A 27,028-nucleotide genomic window follows, 5' to 3' on the forward strand; every position below is an offset into this window, starting at 1 on the left:
CCATGGACCAGAGCACGCCAGGCCCTCCTATCTTCCACTGCCTCCTGGAGTTTGGTGAAATTCATGTCGGTAGCTTCGATGACACTGTCCAACCATCTCATCCTCTGTCTTCCCCTTCTCCTCTTGCCTTCACTCTTTCCCAACATCAGGGTCTTTTCCAGGGAGTCTTTTCTTCTCATGAGACGGCCAAAGTATTGTTTTAAAAGTGCATCTTCATGTAAAGGTGGGCATGTGGTTCTTGTTGCTGTTGTCATTATTATTAGGTGGGCATCTTGTGGACCATCACGCAGTGCACAACCAACGACCGGGGCTCCGTTTTTCTTTTGTGTCCCACCGCCCTTCCTTTCTTTTCCCTATCTTCCTGCTTTAATTTAAAGAAAAAGGCCGGGCAATGACTTGGATAAAAGTTGCTCCAGCGGGATGGGCTCGCTCAACTTCAGCGCCAACCCAAAGCCTCTCTTCCTTCCCCTTTGTTTGGCGGGACGGCATGGCGGGGGCAGAGCGCGGGCAAGGAGCCGCCGGGAGACCCGGGAGGCGGCTGAGGGCAGCGAGGGCGAGGGCGGCGGGGTGTGTGTGTGCGTGTGCGCGCGCTTGCTGGAGACACCCTGACCAGCGGCAGGGACATTGTCTTCTCCCCCGCCCAACCGCTGCGAAGAGCGAAGAAGGAGGAGCCGCCTGTGGAAGGGCTATCCTTCGCTCCTAAGGTGAGTTGCGTTGGTCTTGTTCCCGCCTTGCTTCGCTTTAACAACTCTTTTTGTTTTCTTTCTTTCTCTCTCTCCCTTCTCCCGCCACCACAGTGCAAAGGGGGAACTTCATCGCCACAAAAAAAGTTGGTGCGCATCTCAGCCCTCTCCCCCTTTTGTTGTGATGCGTCGTCACTGAGTGGAAGGCGATCCTGTGTGAGGACTAGAATTGCTCCTGGTGAGGGTGTCTATGCGCCTCCCCTTCTTCCCATTGATAAAATATGGAGCCTTTGAAACGGGCTTGGTTCGGGGGTTGGGGCTTGTCGCTTTGGGGAAGCTCAGGGAAAGGAGGATGTGCTTTCCAGAGACCTTTCCCCTCGGGATGATAAGACTTGGGGGGTGTCTGCTGCCTCCCGCCTTTCCCCGTCCCCCCTTTCCAGTCCCCATTTTCCCCGCTCTTCCTGCTCCCCTCCAAGGCTCCCCTCGGGGTCTGAAAAAAACGGGCCAAGTAGCCGCTGAGCAGCAGGGCAGGTAGGGAGGCGGGTGGAGGGTGGTTTGCTCCTGCGGAAGGGATGCTTCCTCTCCTCCCCACGGCTCCCCCCTCATCTCCCCGTGCAACAGGTAGAGAGAGGTGTGAAGAGCAGCTCCCTGGCCGCTGAGCTCATTCCTGGCCATCGCGACGCCGCCTTTGTTCTCGGCTGGATGCTTCCCTCCCCCCCCAAAAAAAAGTGAAAGGAAAAAGTGTGAACCAGAATCTGGTTTCCCCCGTTCCCGTTGTCTCCCCGCCACTCTTCCCCCTGATTGAATCTCGCCAGCCTGACGTCCCATTTCCCTGAAATCAATCGCCTTGTCCTTGAGGAGCGCCACGGGAATTAAATGTAAGCGCAGCCAAAACACCAAGGGGATTGTTCTCAATGACTGTCAAGGGGATCCAGACAAAGAGGTGCATCTACCGGAAATAATGATTTGAGAGATTCCCGTCCTTGCCCCCCTCCCCCAACCTCCCGCCTCCATTAAAATTGTTTTTCTGGGAGGCTCAGTTAGAGGGAAGTTTTGAACTGGAGGCTGGGATGAGGCGTGGAAGGAAAGTCGAGGAACTAGTCTTGCCTTTCAGAAAAAGTTCGAGGATCAAGTTGATTTAAAGAAGAGCCTGAAGTCAGACCTGAACTGCTGTTGGATCCGTAAGGACTGGTGTGTGTATGTGTGTGTGTGGGGGGGGTGTCGGTGGAAGAGAGGTGGGAGGGAAGAAGGGGGTGAGAGGGACAAACCTGCTGCCGCTTGCTGGTTCTTTGTTTGCTCTGGGAACTTGAACAAAAGAGGAAACTCAGATGAACTCTCCATCTCCCCTTCTGGGTTATCTGGTCTTTCAGCAGTTTATGCAGACGCCTCTTAATTTCCCCCAAAGACCCACAAAGCTTTCCAACTACTTCTCAAAGGGTCTTCTTGCCTTATTATATTACTATTATCATCATTACTATTTACAAGTTAGTGAAGTGGAAGGTGAGTTGTTTTACTTTATTCCTCTCCTCTTTGTCTTCTTTTTGCGGCTTTGTTATCAGCTGGAAGGCTTGAGTGGAAGGAGCCTTATGAGCTTCTTGTGGCGGTGTGGTGGATGGAACCCACTGGGTCTAAGCTGCTAAAACTCAGATCTTCTGAGGCTTGTTTTGTTAACATTTCCAATTCTGGCAGCTTGGGTCTGCTTATGTAAGGCAGTTTGGTAGGCACTTAGCAGAGGGGAAAGTTGTAGCTTCTCTGGATGTAGATTTGGAAGAGGAATTGATTGAATACAAGAACACAAGGCTGAAACAATCAGATGGAATTCCACAGTTTGGAAGAATGTTGGCTTTTCGCTGATTTGTGAATTTGTGGGAGAGGATGGATATGTGATAGGCACACCAGATATTTCATATGTACCTGTATGGGAATAGAAAGCTGTTTCAACCATTGTGTGAATACATTTATGATGCAGTAAAACAAGCCATTATTAAGATGGAGATCTTCAACTTTGCAACTTTAATGTAGATTTATGGAATGCTTCTCAAAATTTATTTCATTGTTTATTGCACCGTTTTGGTGCTTCCCTCTTTCTGTTTAAGTTCTGAAACTTTTCATAGGCTTGTTTTATGTTCCTAATTGTTCTGCTGTACTCTCAATTTGATCACCTCTAGCTTATCTGTTCTGAATTCTTTTATGCTGTTTCTATAACCATTTCCCTCTTCTCCTCATTGTTTCGCTCTGCTTCCCATAGTTGCTGTGTTCCTTTCAGGATAACTATTCTGTAACTTGTAGCTTCTCTCTTATGTGATTATTGGCTTTCTACAATTGCACTCTCATTAATTGTTTTCTAAAGGATTTCTTTAGTTGTTTTTTGCTCATGCAAGTCTTACATTTACTCTGCATAATTACAGTTGATTTAAGTAATTCCCCTCCCATCAGGGACTTCTGGGAAGAGCAGTTCTAACAAGAAACAGACCAGGAATCTCTAACATAACCTTCCATCACCTGCAGTCCATCCAAATGCTTTGGACTACAGATCCCATTAGTTTCAGATTCCATTAGTCCAAGGAGGCCTGGTCAAAGGTCAGGAGTAACGGGAAGTGTAGTTAAAAACATCTGGATGAATCCATGTTAAGAAAGTTGCTCTAACATGCTATGTAGCTGCCACCAAACTCTAGTTTCCTGGTTCTTTGATAAGCTAAAGAAATACTTTAGTGTAAAACTGGTTGATACCAAGCTATCTAAAACCGGCTGTTAGTGTAAGCGCTTTTCACTTTTCCCACACAAATATGTGCCAGCTCTTCCAGAATCCATCCAGATCTACAGGTTGGGTTGTCTTATAGCTCATCTTTCTGAACTGATACAATTCTGTTGCTCTGTTCTAGTACTGGGGTACCAGAGGAACAGCAGGCCAGAGATTTGGAATGTGTAACTTTCCAGATATTGTTGAACTCCCAACTCCATAATTACTATGCCTAGGACTGATGGGAATTGTACCCCAACAACATTTTCAGAGCCAAACGCCCCCAGTCCCTTTAATATGCCTTTTTAACTTTTGAATTTCCTGCTATTTTTAGTCAGTGGTGGAGCTGATCTGGTAAGGTGAGTAGGACCAACAAAGGATTTGCAGATGGTCATTATTGTGTATCTAGGCCATGCTTTGAATCCATGTTATATGTTCTAGTTATTCCAGTTTTCCAACAGAAGGCTGACATAAATATTTGTGATTCAGGACTCTAGTAGTCACAAATAATTCTGAACGTCATTCAGATCAGCAGAACTCATAGAACCTTACAAGGATAGACTATAAGAAGAGGGCTGGGAGACAAAGCTTCCAACTTGTTCTGCCATCTCATGCTTTGAATTTTTCAGAACACTTCTCCTCTCCCTGTAATGCTAATTTTTCTTACTACTTTAATCTATCATTCTTGCTTTATACCTCTTATATAATGTGCTTCTCAGGCTCCTTATTGCCTCCCTACCCCCATTTCTTCTGGAAGTTATCTGTTGTGTGTAGCTTTATAGGGGTTTTTTTTGCTTTGTGATTTGGAATTAAGGAACTGCAACAGGCACTTACTCTGGCAATGTGCAGTTATCCCGTTGATCTCCGTATTTAAAAATGCAAGGAAATTATGAAAAGGGAAACTGAGCTTTTAAGACATGTTGAAGTAGTGCTTAAGTTGGCTTTGATTGTAAGAGTCAGCAGTGGGGTTTGGTTAGAAAAATGCAAGTTGCATCTCTGTGTACATCTACCTAGAGGTAATTCTTACTGAAATTAGCAGGGCTTGGTTTTGAGGATTGCAGTGTTTGAAACAGCAAAAATTAAAAAAAAGTTGGAGGGGAAAGAAAATGGTGGGAGAGAGAAAAGTGTTGAACTGGACTGCTTTTGGCTCTGGCCCTGCTTACCACCAGCATATGACCTCCTGGCAGTTTGCCTCCATGTGAGCGTGGCCCTCAACAGGGAAAAAGCCCATCACTTTTAGATTATAATAGGACTATAAACTCTGCTTTTGCTAGGTAACTAGTCCTCAGGTGTTAATGATGTCAGCTAGATGTACTGTCCAGCAATCACATATTTTCTCTGGTAAAAATTAGGGAGAACATGATTTCCAAATCTAGACTTACAGCCATATTTGGGAAGAATACCACAATCAGTTTAATTGGCCTATTGGCCAGGATATTTTTAAAATGTCTGTGCACACAACAGTAATTGTGCGGGCTGTTTGCAGCATTTGGTGAAATGTCTGTCATGCTTTGGATACCCTACAAAAACTTGGAAACTGCTTACGCGGCCATTGTCCATTTAAACAGGATACTGATCTTAGTCCTAATGATGTTACATTGTAATGGCACGTAATAAATCCCCTTTCTCATTGCAAAATAATCTTCAGAAAGCCACTTTGCATGAGATTCCTGCTGGCCTACCTTATGTTGGAAATAAACAGACTCTCCCCAGCCTGCTTTTGTCTTTGGAATCATTTGGATCTGATTTTACCTGGAAAATGCTGATCTGGAACCTTGCATGTTAAGAAGAGTTTTGAGAGAGAGGGAGAGAGAAGGATGAATGAGCAGGAGAAATATAAGCACTCACCCTTCTTTTCCATCTTTTCCCTAGTACAGATTGCTCCATTCTGAGGATATTTTGTAGGTAAAATGTTCTATTAGGGTTGCATTAAGATTGTTAAGTCAAGAAAAGTAAAGTTTAGAAAGTATAATTGACTTTGACTTTAGAAAGTATAGTTGACTTTGACTTGTTTCCACTTGATTATTATTTTCTGTTTGGTTCTGAGTTCCACATCATCATCATTGTATTTATCATCAGTCTATTACAGTTATTTCTCATCTTTTTGTTATTGAGCTTGAGGGTTCTGTCCTTATTTTTCATTCTCACAACAGTCCTGTGAAATAGGGCAGGCTGAGAGAGGGTGACTGGCAGTCAGGCTGAGGATGAATTTTTGGCTCAACATCCCTTAACTGAGTTTCATGGTTACATGTGGACTAGAATCTAGCTTTCCCAAGTTCAAGTCCAACATTGTAGCTGCTAAATTGTGCTATCTCATCCTCTTTCGTTCTGTTCTGTTTCTGTCTACTGGTAGATTTCTCTTATCATTTGCAAGTGATCTTCCTTCTAATGTGCAGGTAAGTATAATGTTTGTAACTTTTTCAGATTTGTAAATCCACTGATTAACAGTGAAAGTAGTAAAGTATTCTTTTAAGACCTTTTTAGTCATTCTGGCAGTGAAGTTTTCACAGTTCATTATGACTTATGAAAGTAATAAGACTTGTATTTTATTGTGTACTGAAGATGCTATTTGAATATAAAGACTAGAAAAAGTGATACCCCATTTATCAGGTTGTCAGGTAATGATGAGGCTCCAGAGATAGTGATCAGGTTCTAAAGCATAATCCATGTGAACAACCCTTGGGAAAAGGTGCCTTTCTGAATTCTCTCCAAATCTGTGATACTTAGAGACCAGAAAACAATCCAAACAAAGAGTGGATATTGCACTATTCAGTGGTATATGAGCTGAAAGAAAGAAAGAATGAATGAATGAATGAATGAATGAATGAAAGGAAAGGAAAGCAAAAGCAAAACATTATTCAGATAAGATGTGTTAGTCAATCTTATATACAAGCAAGCTCACTTTTATTGAACTTAGCAAGGCTTACTTAGAGTAGACAGATACACAATAAAAGTGTCTAAAGGGTTTTTGGGGTAGCTTTGACATTTTCATCTAAAGACACTGATTATTCTCAGTATATTTACAGCTGAATACTAATCATGAGTAGTTGAAAATAGATTCCACTGAAAAATTAAAGGGCCAGTTCTAAGTGTCTGCTTATACTTAACAGCCTGGGCATCACCTTACACTGCAATTATTAGGGTACGTTAGTGTGGAAACTTACCACCCTTCTTTCCTATTGAATAGGTAAAATTATGAAGGTCAGTGGAAAAGGCTTCTACCAAAATATTGCATCTAAATTGGTCTCAAGATACTTTTGAATGATGGAGTGGAATATTGTGAAAACCAGAGAAGACATCAATATTTGGATTTATAAATTGTTTGAATTTCTGGAAATGAAAACTTTTGAAAAGTTGTGCGTGGCTTGGATTATACAATATAGATGCAGCACCCCTTTGGTTCGAGAATAAGGTATGTTCTTTCTTATGATTGCAAAATGGATAGTTTTGTTCAGTTCTTGCTTCTGCTAAATGAAAATTATTTAAGTTCAGTTATCTTATGCCTCTGTCTACTACCTGGTGCCTATCTCCATCTGAACGAAATGCATTCATTGAATGCATCTTCTTCAGTGTTGTGATCAAAGACAGTGATAGAATTGTGTTGACACAAAGTAAATTTCAAACTCCATATTGAGCCGATGCCTTTATAGGTGATCCAGAATAGCAGAAAAAGTGTTTAGGAGGCAGACAAAAGTGCAAAAAGTCTCTGGAATGTTATTTCATTATCATTTAGATATTAAAAGTAAGTGGTGTGGTGAAGGAATTTTGATGGGGAAAGGTGGATCTTAAATTTTTGCAAATTGCCTGTTTTTCCAGAAAATAATGAAGGAAAGATATGGCAAAAGAAGAAATGGGTCTTTCTCATTAGGTGAGATGGTTAGGTTTCACTCAAGCTAGCTCAGAGACTGAGAACTGGAAAAGCTAGAAATACTAGATCCTCCATGTTGAACAGTATAACTTTTCCAAAGTAGGGTCAAACTGTCTGGTCTGAACACACAGGCCCCTTGGTTGGTGGAAAAAGAGATACACTAGGTGATTTTTGGGACGTGGTGGCGCTGTGGGCTAAACCGCAGAAGCCTGTACTGCAGGGTCAAAAGACCAAGCAGTCATAAGATCGAATCCACGCGACGGAGTGAGCGCCTGTCGCTTGTCCCAGCTCCCGCCAACCTAGTGGTTCGAAAGCATGCAAATGCAAGTAGATAAATAGGGACCACCTCGGTGGGAAGGTAACAGCGTTCTGTGTCTAAGTTGCACTGGCCATGTGACCACGGAAGATTGTCTTCGGACAAATGCTGGCTCTATGGCCTAGAAACGGGGATGAGCACCGCCCCCTAGAGTCGAACACGACTGGACAAAAATTGTCAAGGGGAACCTTTACCTTTAACCTTAGGTGATTTTTACACTGTCCACAGCAATGTTCATTTTAAGTATGGATTAAATAAAGAAAGTCAATGTAGCCAAATATGGAATATGTTTGTCAGCATAAATCTCAGCAGTGAATTGTTAGTAGTTAAGAAGTCACCTTATCCATTTGATGCCTGCCGTTGTGTGCCTTGATGCGCTACAACACATTCAAACAGCAACATCTTAACTGCTGAAATACACTTGGATTGTGGCCATCAAATGGGAGTGGAATATTTTAAAACTTGTAAGAGAGCCTAATATTTTAAGATGGCCTTTCACTGTTTTGAACTATTTATATTTTTAAAAATAATTAAAACTCTTCGTTAACAGTTGGTATGAGACTGAATGTGTTATCCAGAGTGATAAGGGTCTTGAATTTGAAAACATATCTCAAGTACTTTCTAGATAAGCTATTTTTGCTAATTTATTACATTCATGATTTCTGCTTATACTATACATGGTCACTGAGAAGTGAGAAATAAGGTATATTCTCTCAGGCATTAATGTTGATGTATCAGAGAAAGTGCAATTTTCCTAAAATTGATTTTCAGGAGAAGAAGCCACTTGAGTCTAGTTAACTGGGTCTTATTTGATCATTGGTTTTATACTTGACTGTGTATCCTCTACTGCAACCCACGATTAGCCAGATTTTATTTGTTTATTGGTTCTTTATTTATTACTTAATTCTATTTTATTTTATTTTATTATGCCAATAAAGGTATGATGATAATGATGATGATGATTCCTGCTTATGAATTTATTGTTTTTTTTTAAATCACCCAACTTGTTTTATCCATGTTAAAGTGATGTCAGGAATGTGACTTAGATTAAAATACTGGGATTAACATTATTTTCTGAAGTGTCAGATAACCTCTGTGGGAACTGATATGCATTGTTTTATGTATTTATTTATAATAATTTTTTGGCTTATGTCAAGGTAAAATGGATGATGAATTTTAAAGAAATGTGATTTGTGGGATGATATTTTAAAGACCTGTAGACTCTTAGTCTCTGTTTTCAGATATGGCCTCTGTCTGCCTTTAGGGTCTCAAAAGCTGCTGTGTATCAAGAAGAAGTTGCTCAGATGAACAAATTACTTTACTTTTTAAAAGTTGGTAGAATATTTTAGTGTATAATATGTGTTTGGGGGTGATTTTCTCCACCCCCTTTCTGAATCTAACTGCAAAGGTTTACTCCTGTGAGCCACTCCCCACCCCCCACCCTCATCTTCAGTTTGCTTTGTCAGTTGGTTATTCATACTATAAGTCTGGTTCACTCTATAGAGGGACTCTGGATTGGATCCAACTTAAATCAGACTTAGAATAGAAACACTAAAGTATCTCAGACTTACCAGAGTCAAGTTCATATGAGTAAATGTGGATCCACCTCTGTGGTTTTACTAAGTCACAGTGGTTACCTTGAAAAGAACTGCAGCAACAACTTCATTATATAAACCACATTGATTTCATAGGTTAGTTAAAGATTTGGCAGATATTTTGCACAAAGGCAATACAGAAAAGTCCTAAATTTAAGCTGCAATTGTAGATTTGTGTGCTCAGTATGTATGTAGGGCACAGTAGGAGTTTCAGGAGAACAGCTGCTTTTGATATGTATATTTTCCTCCCAAATGATTTGATGATGTCTATAAAAGATGTAGGGCAGTTAAGTATGCCTGTCTTAAGGAGGGTATTGATAATGGCTGGTATTGCTCGGGTAGGGAGTCAGGAAGAATAACAACTTCTTTTCCAAGTTGTACAGAGAACTTGAAGGATCTTTTTTGGTTTGTGCTATATTGGGGGCTGACTGGTAAGGTTCTTGTGATGACTTTAAAAATATTTAAATAGAGAAACTTCATGTTATGGACCAATTACATACTTCTTTTCTACATTTTTCTGCATCATCATGGTTTTTGGCTTCTTTATTTATAGTAACATTTTACAGGAGAGTACACTTTGAACAGCATGAGGAAACAGTCATTTGTATTGCTGAATAGCATTCTTGTGATTGCTTTTTGTCTCTTTTCTCTCACTTGTGCAATCATAGAATGAGAGAATCAGGAAGTTGGAAGGGGCCTATAAGGCCATCGAATCCAAACCCCTGTTCCATGAAGGAATACAAATCAAAGGATATCTGTCGGGTGGTTGCCTAAATTTCTCTTGAACGCCTCCAGTGTTGGAGCACTCACCACTTCTCAGGGTAATTGGTCCCATTGTCATATTGCTCTAACAGTTAGGACTTCCCCCCCTGATATTCAACTGAAATCTGGCTTCCTGTAACTTGAGCCCATTGTTGCATGTCCCGCCCTCTGGGTTGACTGAGAACATGTCCCCCTCCCCCTGTATGAGAGTTTTTCAAATATTTGAGAAGTGCACAGTACTCCAGATGAGGCGTAACCAGTACTGAATAGAGGGGAACTTATGCCTTGCGAGATTTGGAGACTATATTTCTATTAATACAGCCTAAAACAGCATTTGCCTTTTTTGTAGCCACATCACACTACAGGCTCATAGTAATCTTGTGAAGACCAAGGATGTTGTGTCTCAGTAGCTGTGTCAAATATGGCTATAGTATGGAGCTAAAGGAGTGAAACAGTGTGTGAAACAGAGTGTTAAGTGTAGAGTGTTGCTTCCATTGTAGATCAACCAAAGGGAAAACTTACAGTTAAGCAACAGGGCAACAAGTAACTGTAGAGCTAAACACAGGACTCATAGCTGATTTCATACTGTCCGTGAAAGCTAATAAATCTTTTAACTTGTGGGTTTGCAATCACATCCAGTTCTGACAAAAGTAAGAAGAGAGATGTAAAAATAGAGACATTTGCTTCCAATATGCATACTTAGATTCCGTGATCAGTTCTTCTTCTTTTAAGAGAACACAATCATTCCTCATCCAAAGAAGCCCATTTAAGGTTTATAATTCTCTCACCTGTGACGCTTTTCTCTGCTTTCACCATTACCGTTTGTGCACAGGAGTACACGCAGTCAGTGCAACAGATTTTCATGAGAAAGGGAGGCCTGCCTATGCTCCCTTTACACCAAATGCAGCCTACCTGCTTCCCATTCTATTAAACCCTCAGAGCTATAGGCATGCAAAGAGACTTCTGGCAAACACTTCATAGTCAGTTGCATCCTTACACGGAAGAATCGTGACCCCATTAATCTGGAGAATTCAATGCTCGAATGAACTTCTGCTGAAGTGTTCTGCCAGCAACAAGCCCTTTTCTTGGAGTTATCGTTTATACTCAAGGCAACTTCTTCCACTGAACAAACATGATGAAGCAAATTTTATACCCTCTTGCCCACCTGAAAAAATTATGGACAGAATGCCTGAAGAACTATGGTTGGAGGCTCGTAACATTGTATAGGAGGCAGCAACAAAAACCATCCCAAAGAAAAGAAAATGCAAGAAAGGAAAGTGGCTGTCCAACGCGGCCTTGCAAATAGCAGAGAAGAGAAGGGAAAGAAAATGCAAGGGAGATAGGGAAATATACAGAAAATTGAATGTAGGATTCCAAAGAATAGCAAGGAGAGACAAGAGGGCCTTCTTAAATGAAGAGGGCAAAGAAATAGAGGAAAAAAATAGAAAGGGAAAAACTAGAGATCTGTTCAAGAAAACTGGAGATATTAAAGGAACATTTTGTGCACAGATGAACATGATAAAGGACAAAAATGGTAGGGACCTCACAGAAGCAGAAGACATCAAGAAGAGGTGGCAAGAATACAGAGAGGAATTATACCAGAAAGATCTGGATGTCCCCAAAAACCCAGATAGTGTGGTTGTTGACCTTGAGTCAGACATCCTGGAGAGTGAAGTCAAGTGGGCCTTAGAAAGCATGGCTAACAACAAGGCCAGTGGAGGTGATGGCATTCCAGTTGAACTATTTAAAATCTTAAAAGGTGATGTTGTTAAGGTGCTACACTCAAGTTTGAAAAAAAAGCAAATTTGGAAAACTCAGCAGTGGCCAGAGGATTGGAAAAAATCAGTCTACATCCCAATCCCAAAGAAGGGCAGTACCAAAGAATGCTCCAACTACTGTACAATTGCATTCAGTTCACACCCTAGCAAGATTATGCTTAAAATCCTACAAGGTAGGCGTCAGCAGTATGTGGACTGAGAACTCCCAGAAGTACAAACTGGATTTCAAAGGGGCAGAGGAACTCGAGACCAAATTGCTAACATGCGCTGGATTATGGAGAAAGCCAGAGAGTTCCAGAAAAAACATCTACTGCTTCATTGACTACGCGAAAGCCTTTGACTGTGTTGACCAAAAAAATAAAAAAAAACAAACAAAAAAAACAAAACTATGGCAAGTTCTTAAAGAAATGGGACTGCCTGACCACTTTATCTGTCTCCTGAGAAACCTATACGTGGGACAGGAAGCAACAGTTACAACTGGATATACAACAACTTATTGGTTCAAAATTGGGAAAGGAGTACAACAAGACTGTATATTGTCCCCCAGCTGAGTTAACTTATATGCAGAATACATCATATGAAAGGCTGGACTGGAGGAATCCCAAACCAGAATTAAGATTGCCACAAGAAATATCAACAACCTCCCATATTGCTCTTGAAGTGATCAAATCTTTCCATAGTCAATATAATCCATTTCTGTTGAAACCCTATTCATAAATCTTCACTCATAACTGTCCTTCAGCTAACTGCCACTTCTATCTGCCCACTGACACCTCTTAGCACCAGTTTTCCCCTCAAGAATCTGGAAGGAATTTTCTTCAGTTATGGAAGACCACCTTTTTTACAGGATTCCAAGTTACCTCAAATGATACCAGGGCAATCTGTGATTCTCCACATTTTGTCGAACCACAAATCCCATTACTGCTGATCATTGGGCATGTTGGCTTGGACTGGGCTGATATGTCATGGAAGTTGGCGACAGTAGAAATACGCAGAGTTATTGAAGACACTTACAAGTTCTTCTTTGTTACAAGACGGTTGTATTTACAAGTATTTACAGTTATTTACAGACAGGCATCTCAACAGCATTATACAATTGGACAGCATGCATGGCAGCAATTGGTGGAAGAGGAAGAGAAAGACACAAAGACACAGTCCACTTATATACATGTACATGGCATTTTTAGTCCAATCAGAAGACAGATGACTTCATCCTTTGCACCTGGCCTTCTTCTGATTTCAAGACATTGCATCATCTCCAGAGTGATTCAGCATTCTCACATCTGTGCACAATGGCAGCTCGTTAATGATACACTTATACATGTTCAGGCCTACAAAATTTCTATATTCTGACATGATAGGAATTAGAGTCTAGCAACATCTGGAGGGTCACATTGAAGAAGAAAAAAAATCCTAATAGGGAAATGGAACCTAGGTATGATAAATGGGCACAGAATGTTGACCATTTGGAGGAAGTAGCCTAAAATCTGATGAGTAGAATGGAATACATGAAAGCATTGCACGTACAACAAATACACACTAAGTAACTTCACAACATATAAACTATGCAGCAGTACAAGAGGTCCAAATTTCGTACATGAAAAATCTGGTCACAGTTTGTCAGTGACCATAAAAGTATTTGACTAAAGATAAGAGAATGCTTCTAATCTGCCTTTCCAGGAGGACCTGTCAAGAAATTATTTGGTCTCATGGCTTCCTTATTCCAGTCAGACGAATTATTTTTTGGACTAGGACAGTCTCGCAAGTCAGTGTCCTCTGGGTGTATGTGTAAAGCACTCGTATAGAATATCAGCATTATAATTAGAGTCTAGCAATATGTGAGAAAATCCTATTGTACTGCCTGGAGACAAGAATGGTATCCAAAAATACAGGCGCTGGCTATTCCTTTCTTAAATCAAACCCTATTCAAGTTCACTGCCTATTGTCAAGAGCAATCTAAAGATCAATTAAGATATTCCATCTCCTATTCTTCCCACTGAATTTGTGGGTCAATGGTGAGTTTTCATTGAAAACTCACAGTGGTCCGAGATTGATTACTGTGGTGTATAGATTTTTCTTTTTCTTTTTCGAGCGCAGAGACTGTTAATATCTATTCTTCTGCTTCTTTTTTAAAAAGGTCTTCTTGTTCTGTATCATGGTTTCTAAAACTGGATTTATAAAATCCCAAGAGCTGAATGTCTCTGTTGGATATTCCTGTTTTGTACCTAATTTCTTGATTCAGAAAATGCTATAGGATATTGGATGCTTATAATTAATTAGATTCCCATCTGGCTTTCCAGTAACAGGGCTTCTGACATGGCTTTATCTGTGTCAAGGACAGCTGACGAGTAAATATTGGAACTGTTCTTTTTTTTCTTTTTTCTTTTAGTTGTTTCTGTTTCATTGTTGCTGGGTTTAAAAGCAAGATTTCTTGAACATGTAGCTGTTGAGGAATCAGTGGGCTAGACATTAGCTTGGTGATGATTGCTAGAATACATAATGGGCCATAACTCTTAATAGACTGCACAAATTTGATTAATATGTTCCTGCATTTAAAAGAAAAGCATTTAGTAGGAAGGAAAATGGACATGTCTCTTCTTTGTGCTTTCTAGAAGCCAGGAGGACTGGGGAACACTATATAATGGTGAAATAGGACAGAGTTCAGAGATTCTGCTATGTTCTAAGATATACCGTGCTGTTACATATGGTAAGGATTTAACCATGATAATGTGCATTGTGTCTGTTGTGACATCAATACTTGTCATTAGTCTCTCAGCCTATTTTGTAAGGTGGGGGCTTTCTTTAAGTAAAGAAAGAGCTTTTATCTCTCACTTGAAACTCTGCCTTTCTTTGCCAGAAATTGTGCTTGCAAACCATCCCTCTAAGACTCCAAATTTGGCCTCCTTGACTTTCTAAAATAGCCACATTTGATGCACCCATTGGTAGATTTCTAACTTTTGTATAGATCCTTTCATGTTTAAAAAGGCCAAGTGCCTCTTGGTACAGATTGTAAGAGCTTTCAGCTAAAATATGCTGGTGTTTTTGATCCCATTCTTTTGATTTTGGCCCTGTCGAGCCCTTGACGACTTCTCTGAAACTGAATTCTCCTCTCGTTTGAGGATGGCTTCCCTTCCTTTGGTGCAGACAAATTTGAATGGAAGAACATATGTGTGTGTGAGGAGGTTGGATTTAAATGTTTCTCTTTCATTTCTCCCTGCATGGTCTCCAGCTCCTTCTTATTTTCATACAAACCAGAAATAAACCAATATGTTGAGGGGCTGGACTCATGGGCAAAATGAATGAGTGGGCACACAAGTACTGTAGTCTTCTGAGTACTTTGAGTAACATTATTTTTCACCTGACAAGCACCCATTCACCAAATTCATTTGTTTATTTTATTTATAGCCTACCTTTGTCTCAATAAAGGAGTGTGTTGTTCATTCCAGGGAAAACACACCTTATTTCAAGAGTTTAAATTTATATATGTATTATAATAGTTGATAATTGTATTCATATTCTTTACCTATAAAGCTTCATTTGAGATATACATTCTTACTTGTCTCATTCTAATATGTAAGAATGAGAAAGTAGAAAAAAATTATCCTGTGTTAAGTACAAATTTTTTGCTTTGGTGAGAACATTTTTACACAAATACCTGTATTGAAGAACATAACACAAATGACACACATTGCTCAAACTACAATTATATTGGTCTATGGATTTAAATAACTGGAAGCAATGAATAGATTGTTTGCATCTCTTGCTGTATATATGCACTAGTTCTCAAAGACAGAGAATGCTAGTTTTACATAGAAACATTTTTGTGACTGGATCCCGTGAGCTGTGACTTTAGCAGAACAACTCATATTTCAAGGACGGAAATATAAACACTTATCATCCATTATTCAGTGGTGAAAAGATTTTAGTACTATAGCTGTGGATGAATATCTAATGCTACTGATCCCAAGTAAATCTCGAGCAGATGTATAGTAAGCTTATGCTAATATAAATGCTAACCCATGATCCCCTCCCCCACTCCTTGAATATTTTTTTTTTCATCCTCCTGTGTATTGCGTGTTTGTTTGTGTTCCAGTCAAAGTTGACAGCCACGTAGAGGTGATCTACATGGCTTGTGCTATGTAGATCACCTCCTGTGGGGCAGGAGACTTTCCTTCTCTTGGCCCTGAATTTCCTGCGATTCAGCTTCAGTGGGTGACCCTGAGTTACCAGTATTATGAGATCAAATGATAATTTTGTGGCTAATATAATCTTTACAATTTTCCAGTGCTTTCAGTAAGAAGTTACCTATAAAACATAAAATGATACTGATGGACTTATTGTAGTTTTCACAAACTATACAGCTTTTAAATATACCTTTATTTATTTATTTATTTATTTATTTATTTATTTATTTATTTATTTATTTATTTATTTATTTATTTATTTATTTATTTATTTATTTATTTATTTATAACCTGCCTTTCTAGTTATTTATTTATAAGGAGGGACTTAATATTTCATAATTGGGATTGACAACTGGTCCGTGTTCTGGCTTCTCTGTTTTCTCCATTTTTCTATATGCCATTCTTTTTTAAAATCATTTTTAAAACACTGTACAAAGATTTAAATGGGCCATTGTACAGAAATGATCATAACAGTTTCCTTTTAGACAGTTTATGTGCTCTAGTAAAGGATATAAGAAACTTAAGAACATAGGAATGATAGTAGGTAGTGCCTAGCAAGGGATCTTAATCCATCAACTTGATTAGAACAATATTTTTTTTGGAGGAGTCTAAAATATTAAAATTATATTCTTATAAAAAGTAGTTCACATCTTGATTAATCTTTGGATATATAATTAAATCAGTTTCTTCAACTGACTCTTAAGAAATCTATTAGAAGCTGAGACAGCTTAGCCAATTGGACACTAAACAATTTGAATATAATTTCATTTTATTTTGAGTCTGTGTCTGAACAGTTTATGTTCTGGAAACAGTTCCTGGCATATATCTGTCTATCAAATTAATTCTTGCTGGTGTAGATTTCCAGTAAACATTGTGTGTGACACAAGAGACCTTGTATTACTGTGAAATCGTGAGAGATGAAAACGTAAGTTTCTCTTTTTTTGTTTTATTTTCTTCTAGAATCCATTGTATCATTATATGTTCATCTGATGTTACAATGATATTAGCACACATTTATTTTTCTGAAACAAAAGTTGGGAAAAAATGCTAAACAAATATTGTTAATACTTTGAAGTTTCCTCAAAACCTTACAGGCATATATTTGTTTGGAAGGCACTTTTCCCACACAGAGCTTCTGTCTTCAACATCTAGTTCCTCCTTCTCCTGCAGCCTCTTCTTTTTAGGCTAGCTTTCTGCAAACGCCCCCTTCCCATTATTGCTTTCCAGATGGACCCACTCTGGATGACAGTCAGGAATTGAAGACAAGAAGTAAATGAAAGGATAGCTGCTACACTTGGTGATGGGACGGGATTGGTTTTCGTTAAGGAGAAAATGGGACTGGCCAAGGGGTAGTGGGAAACAGGTGAAACAGGGAGGGCTTGTGAAAGGATGGATAGCCAGATATAAGTCCTGTTAAAGCTAAATATAATTTAGTGTTCATCCCATTTTGGTCTCCACAAGCCATGCCTTAGGGTCTTTTTTTTTGGTCCTGTTAAGTTCAGTTGGACAACTTTCTGAGTAAATGCACATAGTATTATTTTGTAAGAACTTTTTTGATGATGTGCAATCTTTTTCGTAAAGCAGTCTTTTTATGACCAGCAGTCAAAACATGGTCCAAAAGTGTCAAATGCGGCTATGGGCAAAAGTATGGTTACCAATTTTGAGTCATCCTGAAACCTTGTTGAAAATAACACTCGTGTTTATGATCAAATTTTCTTTGTCTTGGACATCAGAATTTAGTGTTTATTCTTATAGATTCCTGGGGCCAATAAAAGTATCATTCTGGTTGAAACAAGGCATTGTAAACTTTCTGTCAGTGATGATGAAATGTTGTAATAAATTCTGATACAGTGGTGCCCCACATAACGGGCGCCCCGTTTAATGACGAATCCGCATAGTGATGTTTTTTGCGATCGTTTTTGCGATCACATTGCGATGTTTTAAATGGTAAAACATCGCTTTGTGATGATCGGTAAGCTGTTTTGCTTACCGATTTTCGCATAGCGATGTTTTTAGAACAGCTGATCGGCGGTTCCAAAATGGCCACTGGGTTAAAAAAATGGCCACCCACAGTGTTTTCGTGTCCATTCCTCGCTTACCGGGCAGCGAAAATGGCGGCCGTATGGAGGATTTTCGCATAACAATGAGTTGTTTGCCCATGGGAACACATTAAACGTGTTTTAACGCACTCCTATGGGCTTTTTTGTTCTGCATAGTGACGAATCAACATAGTGACGCTTTTTCCGGAACGGATTATCGTTGCTATGCGGGGCACCACTGTATCTCTAAGTGACATGGTGGTCTTAACAACTGGGCATCCTCTTCATGATGTTAGAAGCCAGAAAGGCTCTAATATAAGGTGGATTACCTAAGAGCTAGAAGTTGGCTCCTTTAATTCCAATGAATATAGGAAATTCCACTTACTTGATTGTCTCCTAAGAGTTGTGGAGTTGCCATTTTTCCTGTTGAGTCCCCTTTCTCATTAACATCTTCATTCTTCAATTTCTGGATTCCTGTGAGATGCAAGGAGAGAGTGTAAAGGCTCTTGTCTGAGTGTCGTCCTCTCTCAAAAAGGAACAAGAGGCACAGACAAACCCACCTGCACCACCCATCGAGACCAAACAGAGGGAAGTTGATACCCGGGAATTGGAGTGGGAACTGTTAAAGATGACAGTGGCCACCCAGACAGGGGATGAATTGCCGGGAAAAGAGGAAAGGGGGAGGTCCGTCATAGAGGGGAATGTGAGATATAAAAGGAGAGGTGGACTTAATACTGAGGAGTTGGGAAATGATATGGGTACAGAACCTTTGGTAAATGGGAGAAGGTACGGGTTCCCCGAGAGGAAGCTGATTATTGGCAAAGAAGGGGTCTACCCAACATCCTTCCTATTGGGGAGAGTCTGAGGCCAGAGAGTGGCGCAGATGGCTAAGAAAGAAGCAGTAGAGAGAGAAGAAAGAGAACGCTGGGCATGGCGTTTGGAGGAAGTCCAGAAGAGGGGCTACTTAGCGGGCCATGGACCCCTCTACAAGGAGAGGAGGGCACCTATGGGGCGGAGGTTCAAGATGATGAGACCATCCCACTTCTGAACCCAGATATAGAGACTGGTGACTTTGAACACAGTAACCTGTTTTTGAAAGGACCGTGGGACGAGTTAAGTTGCAACTCCTTTGTTCAAGACATTTGGATGCCCTTGCCGGACCCGTTGGCGACAAGAGAGAACGCAGAAGCTGAGTTCGGGCAAAAAGATTTATTGTTACATGTACCAATAAAGACCAGTTATGATTTTATATCAAGAACATCTCCAGAGTCTCAGTTTAATAAAGGTGAGGCAAAAGACGAACCCTCACAACTCCCCTGCTCTTTCTTTAAAACTTCCTTCTCCTTAATAATCAGTTTCCCGTATCTGAGGTCATTGCCTGCCCAGCAGCCTTCCTTAACCTTCTTGACTGTGAGCTCCTTGCTCACAGCTTTCTTACTCTTTCTTACTCTTTGGCTGTTAATTAAAGGTCTTTACCTTTCAGCAGTTAAAAATGGTGTGACTTCAATTTGTAATTGAAATAGCGATTTTTTAAATAAAAAATCCAAAGATTAAGTCCAGCTGAAATCTCTGCTTTAGTACCTTTGTAATCATCAGATTGCTGATATAGCACTTATATAATGCAAATAACTCTTACATCTTTTTCAAGTGCTTTAAATCTAGACAAAAGTCTTGGAATATGGGAATTCATTATTTGATCCCAAATGCTGCTTTTGAAAAAGAAAATTTTCATATATGTTTTGGAACACACAGTAGTGTTCCAAAACTGGTTTTGTAGGAAAGTGCTTTTTAAAACAAAAATATACTGTATTTCTTTAAAAGGAAAAGATGAAGCCAGTAGCTCTTAAATGGGGACCCAGTTCCTCCCAAAACATCATGGCATTCATATTTATGGATCACTTCTTTTCTGGTGAAATCAGGAAAAGGCGCATGGTCGTGGAAATAATACAACCCTCCCCCAAAAAAACAAACAGCAAGCTTTCGAAGAAAAATTGATTTATCATCGGACACTCTCTGTTTGTTTTTTGTTTTATATTCTTAATGGTCAGTCAAAGGTATCACCTGTTTATGCATTTATATTCTTTTCTGGTAGTATACTGTCAGTGCCTTGCTGCATAAAGCTGTAAACTAAGGGCAGGGACGAGTTGATTTCTAGGTTAAGTAGGTTTCAGAAAAAGATGAAATTCTACTGGTCAGTGCCTTTAGCAAGATACTTGGGAACTAGTGTGTGTTAAAGGAGCACAGTGCTGCAAGAACTGAACTTCTAAAAAATCTACGAAATTAGCATTTGAAATCCTTTCAGGGTCTCTTTGAATAAACAAAACATGATTTTTCACTTTTATTGTTCTCTTATAATTATTTCACAGATAATGACATTTAAAACATTTGTATTTACCTGGGTGAAGTTTTATGCAAAATATAAAAAATAGCAGGAAGGGGAAATGACTTCTTAAAGAAATATATATATCATAATGTAGATCAGACATTTCCTGAACTACTTCTGTTAACTGTGGGTTATATATTTCAAACAGTTGACTGAGGCCCATTTAAAATAAGCTCATATGTCGTCATCTATGTGAGTCATATGCCCTCTCATTTATTCTTAATTCTGTTTCTTTATCAAGGTCCTTCTATGTCTTGCCTCTAGTTTCGATCTAGTGAGCTCTTTATCTAAAATGAACTTTCCAGCTTCTTTTGATAAAAAGACCAGGATATTACAGAGTGTTTTGACTCTAGCCTATTTAGTAATTAAGTTCTGTTTTTGGAGAATTCATTGAGGTTTCCAAGAATTAATTGTCTTTATTAACATCAGAACTAGTCACATACACTGATTAATAGGCGTGATTGATTAACTGTAGATTAAAACTCTGGTACATGAATTAAGCAGTGCTCTGTGAAAGGATGTTTGGTGCTAATGGCATTTTTGTATTGCCACAAATTAATACATGTTTTGAAAGGAGCAATGTGTGTTTCTTTAAAAAGTAAATGTTTTGTCTGTGATAATCAGTCTTGGGAAAATATTATTTTAATTAAATGTAAGAAACTATGGCCAGTATTTTATTTTAATTAATTGGTTGGTTGGTAAATCAGTTGTAAGCAAATACTACTACTACTACTACTACTACTACTACTACTACTACTACTACTACTACTGCTGCTGCTGCTGCTGCTGCTGCTGCTACTACTACTACTACTACTACTACTACTACTACTACTACTACTAATAATAATAATAATAATAATAATAATAATAATAATAATAATAATAATAATAAATTTGTGAAGCTGAACACAAAACACCCACCCAGCTTAATGGTTGGCTATAATTTTCTAAAAGCTTTAGATGCATAAGAAAGAAGGGGAGCTGTTTGGAGCCTGATCATTCAGATGCTGAGCTCTGAGCACATCAATTGTGTATCCTGAAAATGTGGGGGCTGGTGGAACTATGTGATGTGAATTGCTCCTTTCCCCTTCCCTCTTATGTCTTTGAATTGTTTAGTTCCAGTGGATGAGGAATCTCACTTGAAGGAAATTAAGAAGTTCCTCAGTATTTGGGTGCACCAGTATCTCAGATGAATAATTGGATTGTAGTGTGCATCTTATCTTTAAAGACAAAACAAAACAACTTCCTGCTGGTATAAAATATTTATTCTTCTTCTTATTTGAAAGTTGTATGATCCTTACCATCTACTTTGTTTTCTTTAAACTTCTAAAGTTTAGACTATGGTACAGTGTTAACATGTATATTTTGAGCCTTTCCCAGGGATCAGAGTTAGACCTATCACAGTTCAGATGTTTCCCTCTGTGAGTGCAGGTGAGAAGCAGCAGGTGGGTGTATGTGTGTTTATTTGACCTATACCATTTTGTGCAGCATCTGAACCCACAGCTTTTCTCCACTTAACTTAGCAGTGCAATTCTATACAAATATATACACAGGTTAAGCGCCCCTCTTACTTTTTGGGTAAGTAGTTATTGGATTGCAGTCTAGGTTACCTCAGGTGTGAGGAGAAAGTTACAGAGCAAACGAGGCAGGCAAAAAAACGTTAAAACTTTACTTTTTACTTTATTTAGATTTATACCCCACCCCTCTAGACAAAGTCTACTCAGGGTGGCTTACAAAAAAAGATAAAATACAATAGAATAATATAGTTATTAAAACTTAATAATACAAGCAGCTAACTAGTGGATAGATACATTATCAAGATGGGAAATTAAAGAAACGAAACAGTTAATTGACTGGAGGGAAGGCCTGCCTAAAGAGCCAAGTTTTTAAATGGCTTTTAAAAACACCCAGCGAGGGAACCAGGCGGATTTGGGAATCCTGGATGTGCTGCAGCAGAGATATGATTCTGCCCTTAATTTAGTCCCTTTGATAAAGGGGTCAGTCTTACACCATTTCAATTAATTTCAGCTCAACATTCTGGGTAGATTGTGTCCTTTATCAAGTTCTAGAAAAAATAGTATTTAATAAAGTGACATTTGAAAATAGCGATTAGTAACAAGATAACATTTCTATTTTGTTGATTTATTTTACACAGAATCCAGTTGTCCATTTCTTCCTGTTCATGGTAGTATGAATTTTAGAGAGGTGAAGACAAGTGTTCCAGCTTTCTCAATCTTGTTTTGGCCACAGCCATAAACACAATGTAAGGGAAATACAGGCCAAATCAGGATTGTGTAAGTAACATAGCAAACAGTATAAGGTGGTGCATGGAGTATTATTTCCAGTCTGTAACCCTCTTCAAATCTGCCAGCCCCCCCCCCCAGAGGGCCATATGCCCCCCCAATGGTTGATACTACTAGGTGGTGGGAATCCAATTTAAGTAAGTGGCATTTTCTCAGGAAATCAGAGTCCAGAGGGTGACTTACCAGTTAATGAATAGTTATCAGCCACTTTTCTTAAACAAAGAAACCCTATTGTTTTCATACATTATTGAACCTTCTCTGCTTGCTTGAGTTCTCCACAAATATTATGAAAATATTGCCTGTGTTTAAGCTAATAATGATAGTCAGGATTGATTCTGTATAGAAATTTACAAGGGCTAGTTCTACCATTTGTCAAAATGAGGCAGCCTATGAAGTGATGCAAAAAAAAAAAAAAAAGGAAAGTGTGCTGCTTATATACTGCCCCATAGTGCTTCAAGCACTCTCTGGGCGGTTTACAAGTTAATTATGCAGGCTACACATTGCCCCCCCCCCCAGCAAGCTGGGTACTCATTTTACCCACCTCGGAAGGATAGAAGGCTGAGTCAACGTTGAGCCGGCTACCTGGGATTGAACCCCAGGTCGTGAGCACAGTTTTGGCTGCAGTACAGCGGTTTAACCACTGCGCCACGAGGCTTCTTTTGTAACACTAGACGACTACTGCTTGGGTTATAAAAGGGCAAGTGGATAATTTATTGCTGCTGCTATTTTACTTCTGGGATAGGGAAAACAAACTTGTTGGATTTTCAACTTCATGTTAAAATCAGTATGGTTAGCCTTGGGTGTCACTGAAAAGAAGTATGAGGGGCTAAGAGTCTGTGTTGTACCAGTTAAACTGTTTGTTTATTTATTGAACAGTATCATTAGATACCAATAGTATTTTCCTGTCCTTATTATTTGTTTAATATAGTTATATACCACTTTTCTCTCTGTGTCAGTATCTCAAGGCAGTTTACAATATTTAAACAGGTATATAAAACATAATAAATAAAGTCACTAAACATGGTTAAACAAAAATTCAAACAGATTCAACCATTATTAGAACATATGTGGATATTAAAATACTGTAACTCCCACTGCCGTCTGCAAAGTGCCCAAATCTAGATACCAAATGCCTGTTTAAATGTTTTAATTTTTAATTCCTGCTGGTGGAAAGAGAAAATTGCCTTTGCTTGTACTAGAAGAGCTTAAGTGAACACCTGTATTGTGTACTGACATATATGCTAATAAACAACATGGTCCTGGGCACCAATCCAGCACTTCTGAGCTTAACTGATGTTACTCACATGGAGTTCAAGATTTAACTACCGACCAGTGGCGAACCTCCCTTATTTGGGCAAAGTGTTGGAGCGGGTTGTGGCTGGGCAACTCCAGGCGCTGCTGGATGAAACGGATTTTCTGGATCCATTTCAATCAAGTTTCAGGCCGGGTTTTGGTACAGAGACTGCCTTGGTCACCCTGTACGATGACCTTTGCCGGGAGAGAGACAGGGGGAGTGTGACCCTGTTGATACTCCTGGACCTCTCAGTGGCTTTCGACACCATCGACCATGGTGTCCTTCTGGATAGGCTGGCTGGGTTGGGAGTTGGGGGCACTGTTTTACAGTGGTTCTTCTCCTTCCTAGCTGACCGTGTCCAGAGGGTGGTGCTGGGGGACATTTGCTGTGCCCCATGGCATTTATGTCATAGGGTTCCTCAGGGCTCAATACTGTCCCCCATGCTGTTTAACATCTACATGAAACAGCTAGGAGAGGTCATCAGGAGGTTTGGGCTGAGGAGTCGGCAATATGCTGATGACACTCAGCTCTACCTCTCATTTTCCACCAATCCAGGTGAGGCGGTTTCTGTGCTGAACTCGTGTCTGGACCTGATAATGGACTGGATGAGGGTTAATAAATTGAAACTCAATCCAGACAAGACAGAAGTGCTGTTAGTGGGTGCTTCACCGGACAGGTTGGAGGGCCATTTCCCTGCCCTGAATGGGGTTACACTCCCCTTAAGGGACAGGGTCCGCAGCCTGGGAGTGCTCCTGGACCCCAGTCTAACTTTGGAAGCCCAGGTGGACTCGGTGGCCAGGGGCGCCTTCCTTCAGCTGTGGAAATTATACCAGCTACGGCCCTACCTGGACGAGCGGAGTCTCATGACAGTTACACATGCACTGGTAACATCTCGTATAGAGTATTGCAATGCGCTCTACGTGGGGCTGCCTTTGAAGACGGTCCGGCGATTGCAACTGGTCCAGAATCGAGCTGCGCGGCTGGTGAGTGGTGGGGCCGCTAGAGAGCACATCAAGCCGATTCTGTTTAATTTACATTGGTTACCAGTTGCTGCCCGAGCCCAATTCAAAGTGCTTGTTTTGACATACTGTATAAAGCCCTAAACGGCTTGGGCCTTGGATACTTGAAGGACCGCCTCCTTCCATATGAGCCTACCCGGCCGTTAAGGTCTAGCCAGGGGGCCCTTTTGAAAGAGCCATCCCTCAAGGAGGTAAGAGGGATGGCTTGTAGACAAAGGGCCTTCTCGGCAGCTGCCCCCAGACTATGGAACGCCCTCCCAACTGAAATTCGTCTGGCGCCGACACTGATGATATTTCGGCACCAGGTCAAAACCTTCCTGTTCCAGAAGGCTTGTAATTGAAATAACATCAACTCTGGGTCTTAATGATGGCAATTTTAATTGTATTTTAATTGTATTTTAATCATTTTATATTTTATTGTATTGAATTTTAATTGTTGTAAGCCGCCCAGAGACCTTTGGGTAGAGTGGGTGGCATATAAATAAAATAAAATAAAATAAATTTAATTAACTCTTCCATGGAATGTAATGGGGTTTGAGAAACATTTCCAAACACTTTGGTTGGTAGGTTGAAGGAACAGTAGGATTATACAGTAGTCACATAAGAAAAGTCAGAATAGAGGTGGCTTGGAGCTGCTTCTCTAAAATTAAGACCATTTTTGTGAATTGCTATTTTTTGCTAATTGGCAAGCCTGGACAAGACAAAATGCCAGGGACCATCTGTTTTTCCCCCCAGTCCTGATGAAGATGGGGAATTACTGATATTTTATAAGATTCGTTGGGTAGTTTGTTTGGTTTGGATGCACCATGATGCAATATAGCAAAAGGAGAAACACAGACACCATTTTCACTATCAAGCCTCCATGAATTCAGCTAGGTGTAATGATGGTTAAGACGTTTGTCATATGGATCACCAGTCCTTCCCCCATATGAACAGAGGGGCTACCAGAATCTAGGGTTTATATACTCTGGCCTTCTCCTTGTTAAAACTGGCAGGGATTAATGGAAGACAACAGTTAGCCCTCCCAAGGGATGAAAGTTCTTAATGTTCTGAGGGACACAAACTCCTTCTCTGACCAGGTCAGCATCTTATTTATTACCTTGATGGGATAACCTACTTTTAGGGAAATGAGTTTCTAAATACACAGTGCTTCATGCTGTTTCTACCCCCACATGGCATCCACTAACTTGCTGATGATTCATGAAATAATGCATATATGTATTTTATGCAACAAATTTCCAGTCTGAAACAGCCACAAATACCTAAAGCTGCCTTTGAGATTGCACAATATATGGTGCTATGTATTTTCAGTTCTATGATATGGAATTAGAGATGGGCATGACCTGTGGTTTTCTGTCCAATTTGGCATGGCACTTGCACAGGTGTTCCACTGGTGCTGCATGCTTCCCTCCCCTGCCTCCTTTGTGCATTTGCCCACTCAGGGATGGCCAGCCATTCACTGGCAGCAGTGTGTGCTTCCCTCCTCCACCTCCTCCAGTGGCTGCTCATGCAGATGCAGAGTGGTGGGTTTCCCTGCCCTGCCTCCTTGTCTGAGTGGGTGGCTAGTGGAGGAGGCAGAGCAGGGATGTGCACACTGCAGCTGGTGAGTGGTTGGCCACTGGGGGAGGCAAGCTGCCACCCATAAGTGGGCAAATGCATGAAGGGGTGAGAAGGAAAGTCAGTGGCACCTGTGGAATATCTGTGCGGGCGCCCAGCCAAATTGGGCTAAACCACCAAAGCACAGTTTTTGTTCATCTCTGCATGGAATCGTGGACTTAACACATGCAACTATAAAAGAGATTAAAATATCTGGGATGTGTATTTGTCACAGCATGCTAAGAAATCCTTGGATCAAGATGATGTCGAACAGAGAAGTACCACAAAGAAAGACCAAGAAATCCTGAGGCACCCAGTGTATGAATCTGGATTTCTTAAGTCACATTAAAATTAAGTTAAAAATGTAGTTTTTACGCATGGTCATTCAAGATGAAATAAATGGGAATATTGGTGCAGGAAATAGGAGAAATTTGTGACTGAAGAATATGGGAGACTGGTTTGAATGCA

At 40.1% G+C, this 27,028-nt stretch overlaps 1 protein-coding gene across 12 annotated transcripts in view; it reads left to right on the forward strand.

Annotated features, from left to right (window-relative positions):
- The first annotated feature begins 451 nt into the window (after positions 1 to 451).
- Positions 452 to 27,028, forward strand: part of LOC110072917 (uncharacterized) — a 303,684-nt gene continuing 277,107 nt past the window's right edge. For 4 of the 12 annotated variants that reach the window (XR_013545231.1, XR_013545230.1, XR_013545233.1 and 1 more), the window contains exons 1-2: positions 983 to 2,183; positions 6,611 to 6,835. The gene's annotated coding sequence lies outside the window, so the exon portion shown is untranslated. Of the gene's footprint in view, positions 705 to 982; positions 2,184 to 6,610; positions 6,836 to 27,028 lie in introns of those variants that run through there. The other 8 variants (XR_013545240.1, XR_013545242.1, XM_072998685.2 and 5 more) reach the window with 5 other exon arrangements.

The sequence above is a fragment of the Pogona vitticeps genome, chromosome 4, assembly GCF_051106095.1.
Source record: "Pogona vitticeps strain Pit_001003342236 chromosome 4, PviZW2.1, whole genome shotgun sequence".
Classification (NCBI taxonomy): Eukaryota; Metazoa; Chordata; class Lepidosauria; order Squamata; family Agamidae; genus Pogona; species Pogona vitticeps.